This window comes from Oncorhynchus clarkii, chromosome 30, assembly GCF_045791955.1.
Source record: "Oncorhynchus clarkii lewisi isolate Uvic-CL-2024 chromosome 30, UVic_Ocla_1.0, whole genome shotgun sequence".
Lineage (NCBI taxonomy): Eukaryota > Metazoa > Chordata > Actinopteri > Salmoniformes > Salmonidae > Oncorhynchus > Oncorhynchus clarkii.
The window spans coordinates 24,671,477-24,690,847 of NC_092176.1; the positions used below are offsets into that span (position 1 = coordinate 24,671,477).

Here is a 19,371-nt window from a genome sequence, read left to right on the forward strand (position 1 = left end):
CTGACCAGCAATTGATTTGATTGTGCCAGGCTGGGCTCAGACTTGCTGCGCTGTGTTAAAAAAAAAAGAGTACTGAGTGACTGTGACTAGCACCCATTGTCTCTCTCTCCTCCCTGCTGCAGTGACCACCACAGAACAGTATTTATCGCGCTGTCCATGTTGCTGATGCTGCAATGTAATCACAGCCATTTCTGACTGAAAAGTTCTGTTACCAAAATCCCTCATTTGTTTAGGGAAAACATTCCCTATTCCCTCAACCCTTGCTCTCTTTACGTGACATGTATGCATCGCATGCATGTGACCAAAGACCTATTCGCACGGGACTAGTATTACTAGAGAACGTTGGTTATGTAATTATTATGATGATTCGGAAGGAATTCGTTTTTTCCAAACCCAGTAATTTTTTCCAATAAATTGACAGTTATGAAGGTTTTAGTTCTAGGGCGCGAAGATACAGTATTGCAACATGTCCAGGTGATGGGGCCACACTGATAACTCAAGTTTCTAAACCATACCATCTTTCCTATAGAGTCCTCATTATATTTGATTGAGGAAGTGTCATTAGGATATATTTTAGCGAATGCCCCCCAGCATTAAGTTGTGAGCTAAACAGTGCAATTGCACTTGAAATGCATTTTAAGGCTATGGATGAGAAAGTTAACATATAATTTCCAAACATTTAGGTCAGATGTATGCTACTGCTTTGTGATCTATTAACTGCAAACGTTGCATTAAATAGGCCCCAAAAAATTACTGGTGCATTTGGCAATATTCAATTCATACTTACAAAAAATAGAAACAAAAGCATTCACTGTGAAAGTTGATAGGCAACATGTAGGCCATTAATTTATAACTTATGCGCAGCACTTGTTTTTTTGCGCAAAAAGCGAGCAACACCTGTCAAAACTCAGACATTTCTCTCAAAACACAGGGATGTTGATTCACACGGGACTAGTGTTATCAGAGGACCTTGAAGTTGGCCAAAAAAACAGTAGTTTATTTTGTCTAGAATTGTTACTCTCCTGCCATTTAAAAACTACTGACATGGCAGATTCGGACGGGGCTAAAATTACAGATGTGGTGTTTTGTGGTCGTGCACATAATTACATTACCTGACTCTCCCAGTAAAGCTAATCCTGTCCGAATAGGGCCTGACCTATGTCAGATCTTAATCACATCAATATATTGGTTATAAACAAACTCTGAACACGTAACGCATGACGGCGAAAGATGACAGATGACATGACAAACAAAAATTGAATTGGGGGAATATTTAAAGGTTGCTCAGGAGGCAAAGGAAAAGTCAGATGTGTGGAATAAATGTGACTTGTTGTGGAAAATCCTGGAGATCAAGAAAAGGTAAGGAGCAAGTGCTGCATGTATATTATGAGTGCCAAACAGGTGCTGTATAGATTACAATATCATTTTTATGAAATTTTGGAACAATGTAAACAACACTAAATAAAGTATAAGCGTACGAGAGTCTAACTTTTTTTTGTTAAGGCCTTTATTACAACAGTCACATTCCTTTGTGAAAGCAATTTCCGAAATTGAATGGTTTATTTGTTTAAGCTAATTATAATTTCAGACAATTTGGAGCAGTATAAACACTAAATAAAATATATCTAATAACAGAGAGGCTGTTACGTGTAAAGCCTTAATTACAGAAAAGCAAAGGTTAAGAAGGGCCAAATTTGTGAAATTGTTTACTTGATATGTCGTTGTGTGAGGCTTGGTGCTCACGGAATCAGTAGGCTAACAAACACTCAGACAGGCAACTGATGCAGGATCTGTCTTATGTCTGTAGAAGTATTGATGATGTATAAAGCCAGGCACATTTAACAGTTAGGCTATTGATTATAGACCTAATTAAGTTTTTCTTAGACAATAAGGCAAGAGCTGTTTTCTCATTTACTCATTCTGCTGCTGCCTCCGCCATTATGCACATTGCAACATTGTCTAGGAAAAGGCGCCAATTCAACAGCACACCGATGTGTTTCAGAGCCGGGGACAGCGACCACTATCCAACGAGGGAGAATGCACATCTGTTATAAAATATAATTTTTAATAGTGTTGCAGCATTGTTCTAATGTAATATAACCATATACAATTTCAGTAGCACATATCTTAGAATGATGGACTGTGTCATCCCCACGGCCCCCACAATGGACCAGTCCACTCAGACAGGCGTGAATCAGACAGGAGTCTTGTATGCCATATTATTATTTAAATGTTTTGCTACTGCCCGACGTAACTTCTTATGGCTGCAGGAGCAGTATTGAGTAGCTTGGATGAAAGGTGCCCAGAGTAAACAGTCTGCTCCTCAGTCCCAGTTGCAAATATATGCATATTATTAATAGTATCGGATAGAAAACACTCTGAAGTTTCTAAAACTGTTTGAATGATGTATGTGAGTATAACAGAACTCATATGGCAGGCAAAAACCTGAGAAGAAATCCAAACAGGAAGTGGGAAATCTGAGGTTGGTCGATTTTCAACCCAGACCCTATTGAATATACAGTGGGATATTGGTTATGTTGCACTTCCTAAGGCTTCCACTAGATGTCAACCATCTTTAGAAACTTGAATGAGGCTTCTACTGTATTGTGGGGCCGGATGAGAGCTCTTTGAGTCAGTGGTCTGGCAAAGAGCCAGGTCCTGGTCTTTGCATTTCACATGACCTGCGACCTGCGTTCCATGGCTTTTCTACAGAATGGAATTCTCTGGTTGGAACGTTATTGAAGATTTATGATAAAAACATCATAAAGATTGATTCTATACTTAGTTTGAAATGTTTCTACGACCTGTAATATAACTTTTTAAAGTTTTCGTCCGACGTTCGGCTGGACCTGCACGAGCGTTTGGATTTGTGTACTAAACGCCCTAACAAAAGTAGCTACTTGAACATAAATAATGGACATTATCGAACAAATCAAACATTTATTGTGGAACTAGGATTCCTGGGAGTGCATTCTGATGAAGATCAAAAAAGGTAAGTGAATATTTATAATGTTATTTCTGATTTCTGTTGACTCCAACATGGCGGATAATAAAAAATAAAAAATCTGAGCGCCGTTCTCAGATTATTGCATGGTTTACTTTTTCCATAGTTTTAAAAATATCTGACCCAGCGGTTGCATTAAGGAGAGGTATATCTATATTTCCATGTCTAAAAATTGTATTTTCATCAAGTATTTCTGTAAAATGTTGTGGCTCTCTGCAATATCACCGAATATTTTTGGAACTAGTGAACGTAACGCGCCAATGTATACTGAGATTTTTTTTATATAAATATGAACTTTATCAAACAAAACATACATGTATTGTGTAACATGTCCTATGAGTCCTATGAGTGTCATCTGATGAAGATCATCAAAGGTTAGTGATTCATTTTATCTCTATTTGTGCTTTTTGTGACTCCTCTCTTTGGCTGGAAAAATGGCTGTGTTTTTCTGTGAGTTGGTGGTGACATAACATAATTGGTTGTGATGCCTTTGCTGTGAAGCCTATTTGAAATTTGACACTGTGGTGGGATTAAAACGGTATAAGATACATGTATGTTTGAGGAATTTTAAATATGAGATTTCTGTTGTTTTGAATTTGGCGCCCTGCACTTTCACTGGCTTTTGTCATATCGATCCCGTTAACGGGATTGCAGCCCTAAGAAGTTGTTCAAGAAATCTGTCGACAAACAGCCTATCTAATTGTTTCACTTGCGGTCAGCCCTAGGTGTTTAACATTTTTTTATTTGATTGGTTGCTATTTAGGTTAGGCTAAATGATCTGAGAAACGTGCATGATGTAAAAAGTGTCTTTCTTATTACATTGTCATACACTTTATCTCTAGTCTGTATAGGCTACAGAAAAGGCCACATACTCTTTCGACCATATCCATTATCTGATACATTATTTACAGTGCATTCGGAAAGTTATCAGACCATAGCTGTTTGAATACCCATACTAACATACTGTATAATAAACTCAGTAAAAGAAACGTCCTCTGACTGTCAACTACGTTTATTTTCAGCAAACTTAATGTGTAAATGTTTGTATGAACACAAGATTCAACTGAGACAAACTGAACAAATTCCACAGACATGTGACTAACAGAAATGGTATAAAGGGGGGTCAAAATCAAAAGTAACAGTCAGTATCTGGTGTGGCCACCAGCTGCATTAAGTACTGCAGTGCATCTCTTCCTCATGGACTGCACTATAATTTGCCACTTCTTGCTGTGCGATGTCACCCCACTCTTCCACCAAGGCACCTGCAAGTTCCCAGACATTTCTGGTGGGAATGGCCCTAGCCCTCACCTTTGGATCCAACAGGTCCCAGACGTGCTCAATGGGATTGAGATCCGGGCTCTTCGCTAGCCATGGCAGAACACTGACATTCCTGTCTTGCAGGAAATCACAAACAGAACAAGCAGTATGGCTGGTGGCATTGTCATGCTGGAGGGTCATGTCAGGATGAGCCTGCAGGAAGGGTACCACATGAGGGAGGAGGATGTCTTCCCTATAACGCACAGCGTTGAGATTGCCTGCAATGACAACAAGCTCAGTCTGATGATGCTGTGACACACCGCCCCAGACCATGACGGACCCTCCACCTCCAAATCGATCCCGCTCCAGACTACAGGCCTCGGTGTAACGCTCATTCCTTCGACGATAAACGCAAATCCGACCATCACCCCTGGTGAGACTGTTAGGTTCTTATTTTTCAAAGTAAATAACCCAAGGACACTAGAGAACCTTTAACCTCTTGAGTGTAGGGGGCAGTATTTTGATGTTTGGATGAAAAATGTACCCAAATGAAACTGCCTATTTCTCAGGTCCAGAATCTAGAATATGCATATGATTGTCAGATTAGGATAGAGAACACTAAAGTTTCCAAAACTGTCAAAATATTGTCTGTGAGTATAACAGAACTGATATTGCAGGCGAAAACCTGAGGAAAATCCAACCAGGAAGTGCTGTTTTTCCTGAAACCTCTCTGTTCATTGCATGCCTTCCCTCCATTTAAAGGGATATCAACCAGATTCCTTTTCCTATGGCTTCCACATGGTGTGAACAGTCTTTAGACATAGTTTCAGGCTTTTATTCTGAAAAATGAGCGAGAAAGATCACATCGCGTCCTTGGATGGCTGGGTGCCAGCAGAGTTTTGCATGCGCAACAGCTTGGAGCAGACATTTTCTCTCTCACTCCTATTGAAAAAGCTACAGTCCGGTTGAAATATTATTGATTATTTATTGTAAAAACAACCTGAGGATTGATTATAAAAAACGTTTGACATATTTCTACGAACTTTACGGATACTAGTTGGAATTTTCGTCTGCCCCGTCGTGACCGCTCGAGCCTGTGGATTTCTGAACAAAACGCGCTAACCAAATGGAGGTATTTTGGATATAAAAATAATCTTTATCGAACTAAAGGAACATTTATTGTGTAACTGGGAGTCTCGTGAGTGCAAACATCTGAAGATCATCAAAGGTAAGCGATTCATTTTATTGCTTTTCTGACCTTCGTGACCAATCTACTTTGCTGCTAGCTGTTTGTAATGTTTTGTCTGCTGAGAGAGATGTCCTAACATAAACCCTTCGATAGCTTTCGCCAAAAAGCTTTTTTTGAAATCTGACACGCCAGGTGGATTAACAACAAACTAAGCTGTGTTTCGCTATATTGCCCTTGTGATTTCATGAAAATTTTATATTTTTAGTTATTTATTTTGAATTTGGCGCTCTGCAATTCAGCGGATGTTGACGAAAATGATCCCGCTAACGGGATGGGTGCGCCAAGAAGTTAACCAAGTTTAATTATTCCCAAAGGTTCTGTACAGCTGTATTCAGACACCAAAACATGTCTCTCCATCACAGTTATATACATCCTACTTAAGACACACCTTCTCTCCAATCCTTACATCTTATGGTTCAACAGAAAGGAGGGTAACAGGATACCAAACCCTTATTACTCCCTTAAGGGAATCTGTGCTCCCCTCCTGACCTCAACCACTCCTTCATCTAATCCACAGATGTCCATCTGTCTCAACACGTTGCTCAGCTCCCGTCCCCCAACACATTCCAACAGAATCCGTCTTTCTACAGAGACCCAGTCTCTTTCACTCCTTAATATTCTATGCTTCTTCTCTATCATTTATTTAATATCTCAATGTTCAAAATGTCGAATCCAACAAGACAAAACCACAACTTGTCAGTGAAGAGCACTTTTTGCCAGTCCTGTCTGGTCCAGCAACGGTAGGTTTGTGTTTTGGTGTTTTTCAATCAGTAGAAAGGCCTCTTTAGCGTCCTAAGTTTTCATAACTGTGACCTTAATTGCCTACCGTCTGTAAGCTGTTACTGTATTAACGACCGTTCCACAGGTGCATGTTCATTCATTGTTTATGGTTCATTGAACAAGCATGGGAAACAGTGTTTAAATCCTTTACAATGAAGATCTGTGAAGGTATTTGGATTTTTACGAATTATCTTTAAAAGACAGGGTCCTGAAAAACTGACATTTCTTTTTTTGCTGGGTTTACATACTATATAGTATTAGTTAATTTTAGTATACTGTAAACTAACGGTATCCTTTCAGTTGAGTGTACTAGCACTCCGCCTGTCTACTGGAAGTTGATGCTTTTGCTATGCAACCTCTTGCTAGCTATTTAGCATAAGAAGTTACTAGCTAGACATTTTACGACTTCGAGTATGTTCGTAAATTCAATCTGGAGTGCGCTCTGGGCGTTCGTAAATTCAGAGCGTTTCACTCTCGGAGCGTTCAGAGCGCACACTGGACGCTCTGGCCCGAGGAGTAAGGTTGATTTGAGCGTTTTGACCTCACAACAGCAGTGAAGCACCCAAGCTAACTGGCTAACTTTGACTAGCTACTTTCAGATACAAATGAGAGAACACCTCACTCTGACCATTTTACTTGCCCTTGCAGAGCTGGTTAGGCTGTTTTCATGTTATCCAGAGCATTGGTTACTGTATGTGATGCTAGCAACAATTTACTTACTTAATTTAATTAATTACTCCGGCCATATTCAACGGGTGTTGAGCGTTCGTAAATTCATCAGTTATTCTGCGCTCTGGCACACTCAGACGAGAGTGCTCTGAAATCGGAGTAGATAGCCAGAGCGAATTTACGAACGCACCCTTAGTACATACTGCTGTAATGTTATGCTGCGGTTTGTAAGAGCAGCGTAGCTAACAAATTGTCAGCCAAAGTAACTTATTTGAAAAGTCATTAACTTATTTGAAAAGTCATTACTTTATTACATTGCTCACCATTTTCTCAACATTTGTCATAATTAGTTAAAGCTATTAAATTGTCTCCGCTCTCGTTGAACTTTGGCTGCATATTTTCCGCCATTTTCTTGAAATCTGAAAAAGTTGCGAAGGCATGCCCATTTTTTGAAGAATTGTATTATGGTCCCTAAAACCATGTAAATAGTGTCCACTGCTTGTATTTTGGCAAATTTAGTACCACATCCGAAGTTTTGGCATACTAACTCTATCCTTACTATGACCAATAAGCATACCACATACTCAATTTATGTTGCGAATACTATGGTTAGTGTGGTTAGTAAGAGTATTTGAACACAGCTCATGACTTTTTCCACATTTTGTTACGTTACAGCCTTATTCTAAATTGATTAAATCGTTTTTCCCCCTCAATCTACACATAATACCCCATGATGACAAAGCAAAAACAAAAAACGTAAGTAAATGTGATAAGTATTCAGATCCGTTACTCAGTACTTTGTTGAAGCACCTTTTGCAGCGATTACAGCCTCGAGTCTTATTGGGTATGATGCTACAAACTTGACACACCTGTATTTGGGGAGTTTCTCCCATTCTTCTCTGCAGATCCTCTCAAGCTCTGTCAGGTTGGATGGGGAGCGTCACTGTACAGCTATTTCAGGTCTCTCCAGAGATGTTCGATCGGGTTCAAGTCCGGGCTCTGGCTGTGCCACTCAAGGACATTCAAAGACTTGCCTCGAAGCCACTCCTGCGTTGTCTTGGCTGTGTGCTTAGGGTTGTTGTTCTGTTGGAAGGTGAACCTTTGCCCCAGTCTGAGGTCCTGAGCACTCTGGAGCAGGTTTTCATCAAGGATCTCTCTGTACTTTGCGCCGTTCATCTTTTGATTCTGGCTAGTCTCCCTTTCGCTGCAGCTGAAAAACATCCCCACAGCATGATGATGCCACCACCATGCTTCACCATAGTGATGGTGCAAGGTTTTCTCCAGATTTGTTGCTTGGCAGCCAGACCAAATAGTTCAATCTTGGTTTCATCAGACCAGAGAATCTTGTTTCTCATGGTCTGAGAGTCCTTTAGGTGCCTTTTGGCAAACTCCAAGCAGGCTGTCATGTGCCTTTTACCGAGCAGTGACTTCCGTCTGGCCACTCTACCATAAAGGTGGTATCTGCAGAGATGGTTGTCCTTCTGGAAGGTTCTCCCATCTCCACAGAGGAACTATGGAGCTCTGTCAAGAGTGACCATCGGCCAGCTCTAGGAAGAGTTTTGGTGGTTACAAACTTCTACCATTTAAGAATGATGGAGGCCACTGTGTTCTTGGGGACCATTCAATGTTGCTGAAATCTTCCCTAGATCTGTGCCTTGACATTTCTATCTCGGAGCTCTACGGACAATTCCTTCGACCTGATGGCTTGGTTTTTGCTCTGACATGCACTGTCAACTGTGGTACCTTTTATATAGACAGACAGGTGTGTGCCTTTCCAAATCATGTCCAATCAATTGAATTGACCATAGGTGGACTCCAATCAAGTTTTAGAGAAACATCTCAAGGATGATCAATGGAAACAAGTCCCATAGCATAGGGTCTGAATACCTACGTAAATATGTCATTTTTTAGTTTTTGTATAAATCTGCAAAAATGTGTGTAGATTGATGAGGATTTTATTTAATACATTTTAGAATATGGCTTTGATGTAGCAAAACGTAACAGACCTGACAGTGCATGAGGGGATCTGCAGAGAATAGGAGAAACTCCCCAAATACAGGTGTGCCAAGCTTGTACCGTCATACCCAAGAAGACTTGAGACTGTAATCGCTCCCAAAGCCACTTCACGTGGCTTTCAGTGGTGTGGGGGCTGTGCTTTGGCAAAGTGGGTGGGGTTATATCCTTCCTGTTTGGCCCTGTCCGGGGGTGTCATCGGATGGGGCCACAGTGTCTCCTGACCCCTCCTGTCTCAGCCTCCAGTATTTATGCTGCAGTAGTTTATGTGTCGGGGGGCTAGGGTCAGTTTGTTATATCTGGAGTACTTCTCCTGTCCTATCCGGTGTCCTGTGTGAATTTAAGTATGCTCTCTCTACTTCTCTCTTTCTCTCTCTCGGAGGACCTGAGCCCTAAGACCATGCCTCAGGACTACCTGACATGATGACTCCTTGCTGTCCCCAGTCCACCTCCAGTTTCAACTGTTCTGCCTGTGATTATTATTATTTGACCATGCTGGTCATTTATGAACATTTGAACATTTTGGCCATGTTCTGTTATAATCTCCACCTGGCACAGCCAGAAGAGGACTGGCCACCCCACATAGCCTGGTTCCTCTCTAGGTTTCTTCCTAGGTTTTGGCCTTTCTAGGGAGTTTTTCCTAGCCACCGTGCTTCTACACCTGCATTGCTTGCTGTTTGAGGTTTTAGGCTGGGTTTCTGTACAGCACTTTGAGATATCAGCTGATGTACGAAGGGCTATATAAATACATTTGATTTGATTCAACAAAGTACTGAGTAAAGGGCCTGAATACTTATGTATATGTGATTTCACTTTTTTTGCAAAAAACATACAAAAACAGTTTTTGCTTTGACATTATGGGGTATTGTCTGTAGATTGATGAAGGGGAAACAATGATTTAATTAATTTTAGAATAAGGCTGTAGCGTAACAAAATGTGGAAAAAGTCAAGGGGTCTAAATACTTTCCTAAGGGACTGTATCTTGCAGCCCTAAGTCACATACACACGGAAGAGTGGGAAGTCTGATTTAACTTCACATAGACAAGGGATAATGAATTAATAAGGAGATGAGCATGTTATGATAAGGATATGTGAGTGGGATTCCTGTATATGCACAGCATGAATTATGAATTCTAGAAGCATTACTGCCAGGCCCAAAAATACCTTTGTCCCCAGGCTAAATAGAAGGGTTTGAGTTTACCATGTCATTCTCCTTCCTGCCTGCTGCCTCAGCCTATCATGTCCTCAGGGAACCCGTCTCTCCCCAGGCCAGCAACTGCCACTGCACTAGTAGGGGTTGTCTGTGGTTTGAGCTCTGCTCCAAAATCTCCGACAGCACCCCTTTCTGTGCCAAAAAGAACACCAGAGAAAAACACCAGGGGATTCAGTGGATTCATACCTCTCCTAATTCCTGGGGCCTCATTTGGTGCATAAGGAAATCAACCAAGCATACCAGTTTCCTAAATCTTTTAAAGCTTTAATTACGATTTGACTATGTTCCATTTTTACAGGAGTCTTCAGTACTTCTACTTATTGCGTACAAAAGATGGCTTAACTTTAGTGCATCAATATTTGACAGATTTCTAATATTAATGGATTTTTTAATCCATCTGCTTATCACTTACTAACCATAATTTATTCACAAAAACTTTACAAAAATATTTCAGTTGTGTATATTACATTGGTTTTATTTGATGACTATTATTTAATTCCAAGTCATCTCAATAGAGCTGCTGCCTATGCTGTAACTATTTTGTAGTTCTTCAAAGTAAATAAGGCATACCTCTTTGACTGCTGAATACCAATTATCAATCCCTTTGATCGTGTATTTTCAGGTAGAGAAGCAACAGCTGCTCTATTCCCCCTCACAATCATGCATTCTTGTCTCTTCTGTAGCAGGTGTTAAAGAAACACAGACCGGACAAGTAAATGTGCAATGGATTATGGTCATTGTAGTTAATTAACTCATTGTATGCACTAAATTATGTAGTATATTGGTCTGTTGGAAACTACAACTCCCTACTACATCGCACAGTTCAGGCTGGCTCTGAAATTGCGCACATTGAGCTCCACAGAAAAAAACTGAATGAAATGGAATTCAAATAATTGAACCGATGTAGGTCAATTAGTTGTTTAAAAAACAAAAAATAGCCAACATTTTGGTTAATCATTCAGCACTAATTTGATCTCAAACTCAGTGGAAAACATGATCTTCCCAGTTAGTTTGATCCAGTATGCCTTCATCTCTAGCCAAGTGTCCCAAATGGCACCCTATTAGCTATGTAGGGCACTACCTTTGGGCCCTGAAAAGAAGTAGTGTACTACATTGGGAATGGGGTGCCATTTGGGACATAAACCTAGTCTTTCATAAAGTTATTATAACTCACCCACTGGCAGAGCTCCCTTATCCCAGGAGGTCTTTGAGGGTTCGATTCCAATGCCTCTGAACATGGACACCAGAGACGACCCCTGGTCTTGGATGGGCATGTCCACCTGCCAATTACAATATCGTTACAAGAGCTATGCGAGAGCCAAACCTGGGCTCAAATGGTAATTGAACAATTTTGAGCGGGCGGCAGGTATCCTAGAGCGTTGGGCCAGTAACCGAAAAGGTCACTGGTTCGAATCCCCGAATGGACTAGGTGAAAATTATGTTGGTGTGCCCTTGAGCAAAGCACTTAACCCTAATTGCTCTTGTAAGTCGCTCTGGATAAGAGCGTCTGCAAAATGTAAGTATGTAATCTGTCCTTGATTGAGCTTGCAATGAGTGAAATGGAACTAACTGAATAGTCCCATAAGCGCAAACCACCTTGAACCCTAGTTTGAGTTGGAGTTAGGAGAAAGACTTTACAAACCCTAAGTAACACAACACAAACCTGCTTGATTACTACTTCTACTTCAGGCCAGACTTGTGTGATAGACTGACCTGGAGGACCTTGACCAGTGAGGCTCCAAACCCCTCTTGCCACCCCTACCACCGAAAATGTGCAATATCGATGCCCGAAAAAGCAGCCGGTTGCCGCCAGTCGGGGATAGTTAGCCGGCTAACTAGTTGCATGTGTTTTTCCACCCAAACATTCATTAGACTAGTAACGTAAACTTCTCAGACATGTTATACCAACATCAAAGGTTAACTCAATATTGCAATAGCAATTTCTAGTGTTTTAACAACAGCTAATGAATGCTAGCAGCAAGCGCGACTGCTTTTTCTTGCAAAAACATGCACCGGTGGGAACGCGAGAGATAATCATCAAATGCGTCGCTATTTCGTTGCGTGATACGTTCTTTACAATTCAAACAGAACGCCAAACCTTATTTTCATCAACTTTTGCTGTATTTACAGGACTCGCATCTCGAAATGTGTACTGACCTGTCTGCCACTTGACAACTGTAGCAAAAATTACGGAATGTCTGGAAACACCCTGGTAAATCGAACAAATTTGTCTAAAGTGCATTGGTTCACGATAGCTGTCAATCTGGGGGAAATAATATTCAATAAAATATTTCAAATTGTAATATTTTACGACAGCATACATTTTCACAAATTACACTTTAAAAATGTTAGCAATCTATTGTAATGAAACAGCAGGGTGCAGGACTCGAACCCTCAACCTTCTAGCCCGAGGTCCGGCGCACTATCGACTGTGCCGCAAAAGCATGCTCCAGCGGCAGAGTCGATTTCCGCGCTTAATACAATAGTATGTGAAAAGACAGGACAGGAACACATCAGTCTCCAATGCACCATCTGACAAGTTGTTCTTTCTCTCTGTGTTTTCTCTCACTCACACAATCACACATAAAGCCATAATATTATATACTATTAAATAATAATCAGTCCTTAATACAAAGAATTAAAGGTCGACCGATTAATCGGAGTGGCCGATTAATTAGGGCAGATTTCAAGTTTTCATAACAATCGGAAATCGGTATTTTTGGGCGCCGATTTGCCCATTTTTATTTGATTAAAAAAATAAAAAATAAACTTTTTTTAACTAGGCAAGTCAGTTATGAACACATTCTTATTTTCAATGACGGCCTAGGAAAGGTGGGTTAACTGCTTTGTGCAGGGGCAGAACGACAGATTTTCACCTTATCAGCTCCGGGATCTTGCAACCTTACAGTTAACTAGTCCTATATCTGTTCTTAGTTCTACATTTTTTGAAAGGGGCATGCTTATTTAAGATGGTGAGGAAATTACTGTTAAAGAACGACCAGTCATCCTCGACTGACGGGATGAGGTCAATATCCTTCCAGGATACCCGGGCCAGGTCGATTAGTCCAGTTAATTACTACCTTCAAAGAGATGAGGCTGTCGCACAGCTGCCAACATCTGAATATAACTTTTATAATTTCTCTGATTATTGGCATTTGTAATCATCATAATCTTTTGATTATTTCATGTCCCAGAACCGAGTCCTCGACCAGATAATGTCGGGATTAAGGTCACAGTAATGAATAATCCTCAATTTACCACCAACCAAACGAGATAAACAATGTTTATCTTCATCTCTCCTAGAATAAGCCTGCATTATCACAAACTGTCCCATAAAATGTATTACACTTCATGACCAAAAGTACAGTTGAAGTCAGAAGTTTACATACTTAGGTTGGAGTCAGTAAAACTAATTTTTCAACCACTCCACAAATTTCTTGTTAACGCATTATAGTTTTGGCAAACATCTACTTTGTGTATGACACAAGTAATTTTCCCCAAAATTGTTTACAGACTGCCAATCCAAAATGGTATAGCAGTCAGACGTCTTTGTCCTTCGTATTGTCGTGTCCCATGCATATATCTTTTTATATATTTTTCTTCGCATAACTTTTTTTTTCTTTTTTCTAAACTCTCAAGACTCTCCTGCAACCCGCCTCACCCAATGTGGTGTGGATCTGTTTTTTGTAAAGTATTTTAATTGACCTCGAATCCGGAATCCCCCAACAGAAGCTAGCCAGCTCACTAGCTACTAGCTACTAGTAGTCAGCTAACCACTGCTAGTGGTCACCAGCTAACCTTTAGCTCGGAAAGCTTTCGCCAGTTTGTACAACGCGACTCAAACCAGAGCATACCGGACCTATTTTCTCTCCATATCCCCAGATTCCTACCGCAAGCTCTGGACATTTTCACCTGGATCATCGCAGCTAGCTGCTATCCGAGTGAATTCTCCAGGTAACGTCGGTCCCGAAGTAAGCACAAATTAGCCTGGAGCTAGCCCATGCTAGGCCCTGTCTCCCGGCTAGCTAAAGAGGCCCATCAGCCACTCGTAGGCTACAATACCCGGACCCCTTCTACTGCTGGTACGGGGCACGGAACCCAGCTGATCCTTCACGACTAGACTACGACGTAATCTGCTCGAGGGGGTACGCAACTGGCCTCTACATCGCGACGCCCCCTGAACGCCCATCTGCTATCCGTGGCCTGCTAGCTACTAGCTGCAACCCGCTAGCTGCTATCCGTGGCCCGCTAGCTGTCTAGAGCATATTGGACTGTTAGCTGTATATAGATCTATCAGCCAATTTCTTGGGCCACTTTACCTATCTTGCCAATTGGACCTGGACCCCTCTGCTACTCAGAACCTTACTAATCCATCACGACTGGTCTATCGACATCACTGTACGCTGAGGCTAAAACAGACTTTCCACCATCGAGACATCCCTCTAAGTCCCTCTGCTAGCTTGCTATCACCGGCCTGCTAGCTGTCTGAATCGCCGTGTCTCCAGCCAGCCCAACCACTCACTGGACCCCTATTGATCACCAGGCTACGCATGCCTCTTCCCAATATCAATATGCCTTGTCCATTACTGTCCTGGTTAGTGATTACTGTCTTGTTTCACTGTAGAGCCTCTAGCCCTGCTTAATATGCCTTAACCCACCATTTAGTTCCACCTTCCACATATGCAGTGACATTACTTGGTTTAAACGTCTCTAGAGACAATATCTCTCTTATCAACAATACTCAATGCCTAGGTTTACCTCCAATGTACTCACATCCTACCATACCTTTGTCTGTACATTATGCCTTGAATCTATTCTATCGTGGCCAGAAACCTGCTCCTTTTACTCTCTGTTCTGAATGTAATAGACGACCAGTTCTGATAGCCTTTAGCCGTACCCTTATCCTACTCCTCCTCTGTTCCTCTGGTGATGTAGAGGTGAATCCAGGCCCTGCAGTGCCTAGCTCCACTCCTATTCCCCAGGTGCTCTCATTTGTTGACTTCTGTAACCGTAAAAGTATTGGTTTCATGCATGTTAACATTAGAAGCCTCCTCCCTAAGTTTGTTTTATTCACTGCTTTAGCACACTGCCAACCCGGATGTCCTAGCTGTGTCTGATTCCTGGCTTAGGAAGACCACCAAAAACCCTGAAATTTCCATCCCTAACTATAACATTTTCCGACAAGATGAAACTGCCAAAAGGGGTGGGGTTGCAATCTACTGCAGTGATAGCCTGCAGAGTTCTGTCTTACTATCCAGGTCTGTACCCAAACAATTCGAGCTTCTACTTTTAAAAATCCACCTTTCCAGAAACAAGTCTCTCACCGTTGCCGCTTGCTATAGACCACCCTCTGCCCCCAGCTGTGCCCTGGACACCATACAGTGACTTGCGAAAGTATTCGGCCCCCTTGAACTTTGCAACCTTTTGCCACATTTCAGGCTTCAAACATAAAGATATAAAACTGTATTTTTTTGTGAAGAATCAACAACAAGTGGGACACAATCATGAAGTGGAACGACATTTATTGGATATTTCAAACTTTTTTAACAAATCAAAAACTGAAAAATTGGCCGTGCAAAATTATTCAGCCCCTTTACTTTCAGTGCAGCAAACTCTCTCCAGAAGTTCAGTGAGGATCTCTGAATGATCCAATGTTGACCTAAATGACTAATGATGTTAAATACAATCCACCTGTGTGTAATCAAGTCTCCGTATAAATGCACCTGCACTGTGATAGTCTCAGAGGTCCGTTAAAAGCGCAGAGAGCATCATGAAGAACAAGGAACACACCAGGCAGGTCCGAGATACTGTTGTGAAGAAGTTTAAAGCCGGATTTGGATACAAAAAGATTTCCCAAGCTTTAAACATCCCAAGGAGCACTGTGCAAGCGATAATATTGAAATGGAAGGAGTATCAGACCACTGCAAATCTACCAAGACCTGGCCGTCCCTCTAAACTTTCAGCTCATACAAGGAGAAGACTGATCAGAGATGCAGCCAAGAGGCCCATGATCACTGGATGAACTGCAGAGATCTACAGCTGAGGTGGGAGACTCTGTCCATAGGACAACAATCAGTCAGTCGTATATTGCACAAATCTGGCCTTTATGGAAGAGTGGCAAGAAGAAAGCCATTTCTTAAAGATATCCATAAAAAGTGTCGTTTAAAGTTTGCCACAAGCCACCTGGGAGACACACCAAACATGTGGTCAGATGAAACCAAAATTGAACTTTTTGACAACAATGCAAAACGTTATGTTTGGCGTAAAAGCAACACAGCTGAACACACCATCCCCACTGTCAAACATGGTGGTGGCAGCATCATGGTTTGGGCCTGCTTTTCTTCTGCAGGGACAGGGAAGATGGTTAACATTGATGGGAAGATGGATGGAGCCAAATACAGGACCATTCTGGAAGAAAACCTGATGGAGTCTGCAAAAGACCTGAGACTGGGACGGAGATTTGTCTTCCAACAAGACAATGATCCAAAACATAAAGCAAAATCTACATTGGAATGGTTCAAAAATAAACATATCCAGGTGTTAGAATGGCCAAGTCAAAGTCCAGACCTGAATCCAATCGAGAATCTGTGGAAAGAACTGAAAACTGCTGTTCACAAATGCTCTCCATCCAACCTCACTGAGCTTGAGCTGTTTTGCAAGGAGGAATGGGAAAAAATGTCAGTCTCTCGATGTGCAAAACTGATAGAGACATACCCCAAGGACTTACAGCTGTAATCGCAGCAAAAGGTGGCGCTACAAAGTATTAACTTAAGGGGGCTGAATAATTTTGCACGCCCAATTTTTCAGTTTTTGATTTGTTAAAAAAGTTTGAAATATCCAATAAATGTCGTTCCACTTCATGATTGTGTCCCACTTGTTGTTGATTCTTCACAAAAAAAAATACAGTTTTATATCTTTACGTTTGAAGCCTGAAATGTGGCAAAAGGTCGCAAAGTTCAAGGGGGCCGAATACTTTCGCAAGGCACTGTATGTAAGTTGATTGTCCCCCATCTATCTTCAGAGCTCGTGCTGCTAGGTGACCTAAACTGTGACATGCTTAACACCCCGGTCATCCTGCAATCTAAGCTTGATGCCCTCAATCTCACAAAAAGGATCAATGAACCCACCAGGTACAACCCCAAATCCGTAAACACGGGCATCCTCATAGATATCATCCTAACCAACTTTCCCTCCAAATACACCTCTGCTGTTTTCAACCAAGATCTCAGCGATCACTGCCTTATTGCCTGCACCCGTAATGGGTCTGCGGTCAAACGACCACCCCCATCACTGTCAAACGCTCCCTAAATCCCTTCCGCGAGCAGGCCTTTCTAATCGACCTGGCCCGGGTATCCTGGAAGGATATTGACCTCATCCCGTCAGTTGAGGATGCCTTGTCATTCTTTAAAGTGCCTTCTTCACCATCTTAAATAAGCATTCCCCATTCAAAAAAATGTAGAACCAGGTAACAGATATTGCCCTTGGTTCTCTCCAGACCTGACTGCCCTCAACCAGCACAAAAACATCCCGTGGCGTTCTGCATTAGCATCGAATAGCCCCCGTGATATGTAACTTTTCAGGGAAGTTAGGAACTAATATATACAGGCAGTTAGGAAAGCTAAGGCCAGGTTTTTCAAGCAGAATTTTTCATCCTGTAACACAGACTCCAAAAAGTTTTGGGATACTGTAAAGTCCATGGAGAATAAGACCACCTCCTACCAGCTGCCCACTGCACTGAGGCTAGGAAACACGGTCACCACCGATAAATCCACATAATTGAGAATTTCAATAAGCATTTTTCTACGGCTGACCATGCTTTCTCCCTGGCTACCCCTACCCCGATCAACAGCCCTCCACCCCCACAGCAACTCGCCCAAGCCTCCCCATTTCTCCTTCACCCAAATCCAGATAGCTGATGTTCTGAAAGAGCCGCAAAATCTGGACCCCTACAAATCAGCCGGGCTAGACAATCTGCACCCTCTCTTTCTAAATTGATCTGCCGAAATTGTTGCAACCCCTATTACTAGCCTGTTCAACCTCTCTTTCGTATCGTCTGAGATTCCCATAGATTGGAAAGCTGCCGCGGTCATCCCCCTCTTCAAAGGGGGAGACCATCTAGACCCAAACTGCTACAGACCTATATCTATCCTGCCCTGCCTTTCTAAGGTATTCGAATGCCAAGTTAACAAACAGTTTACTGACCATTTCGATTCCCACCGTACCTTCTCCGCTATGAAATCTGGTCTCAGAGCTGGTCATGGGTGCACCTCAGCCACGCTCAAGGTCCTAAACGATATCATGACCGCCATCGATAAGAGACATTACTGTGCAGCCGTATTCATCGACCTGGCTAAGGCTTTCGACTCTGTCAATCACAACATTCTTATTGGCAGACTCAACAGCTTTGGTTTCTCAAATGATTGCCTTGCCTGGTTCACCAACTACTTCTCTGATAGAGTTCAGTGTGTCAAATCGGAGGCCCTGTTGTCTGGACCTCTGGCAGTCTCTTTGGGGGTGCCACAGGGTTCAATTCTCGGGCCGACTCTCTTCTCTGTATACGTCAATGATGTCGCTCTTGCTGCTGGTGATTGTTTGATCCACCTCTACGCAGACGACAGCATTCTATATACTTCTGGCCCTTCTTTGGACACTGTGTTAACTAACCTCCAGATGAGCTTCAATGCCATACAACTCTCCTTCCGTGGCCTCCAACTGCTCTTAAATGCAAGTAAAACTAAATGCATGCTCTTCAACCGATCGCTGCCCACACCCGCCTTTCCGTCCAGCATAACTACTCTGTACGGTTCTGATTTAAAATATGTGGACAACTACAAATACCTAGGTGTCTGGTTAGATTGTAAACTCTCCTTCCAGACTCACAATAAGCATCTCCAATCCAAAATTAAATCTAGAATCGGCTTCCTATTTCGCAACAAAGCGTCCTTCACTCATGCTGCCAAACATACCCTCGTAAAACTGACCATCCTACCGATCCTCGACTTTGGCGATGTCATTTACAAAATAGCCTCCAACACTCTACTCAACAAATTGGATGAAGTCTATCACAGTGCCATCCGTTTTGTCACCAAAGCTACCCACTAATGCAACCTGTACGCTCTCGTTGGCTGGCCCTTGCTTCATACCCGTTGCCAAACCCACTGGCTACAGGTCATCTACAAGTCTCGG

The 19,371-nt window shown here is 42.0% G+C and overlaps 1 pseudogene; it reads right to left on the reverse strand.

The window, feature by feature from the left end:
• The window catches only part of LOC139389517 (piwi-like protein 2), a 43,300-nt pseudogene extending 31,841 nt beyond the window's left edge, over window positions 1-11,459 (reverse strand).
• Between the last annotated feature and the right edge of the window lie 7,912 nt (window positions 11,460-19,371).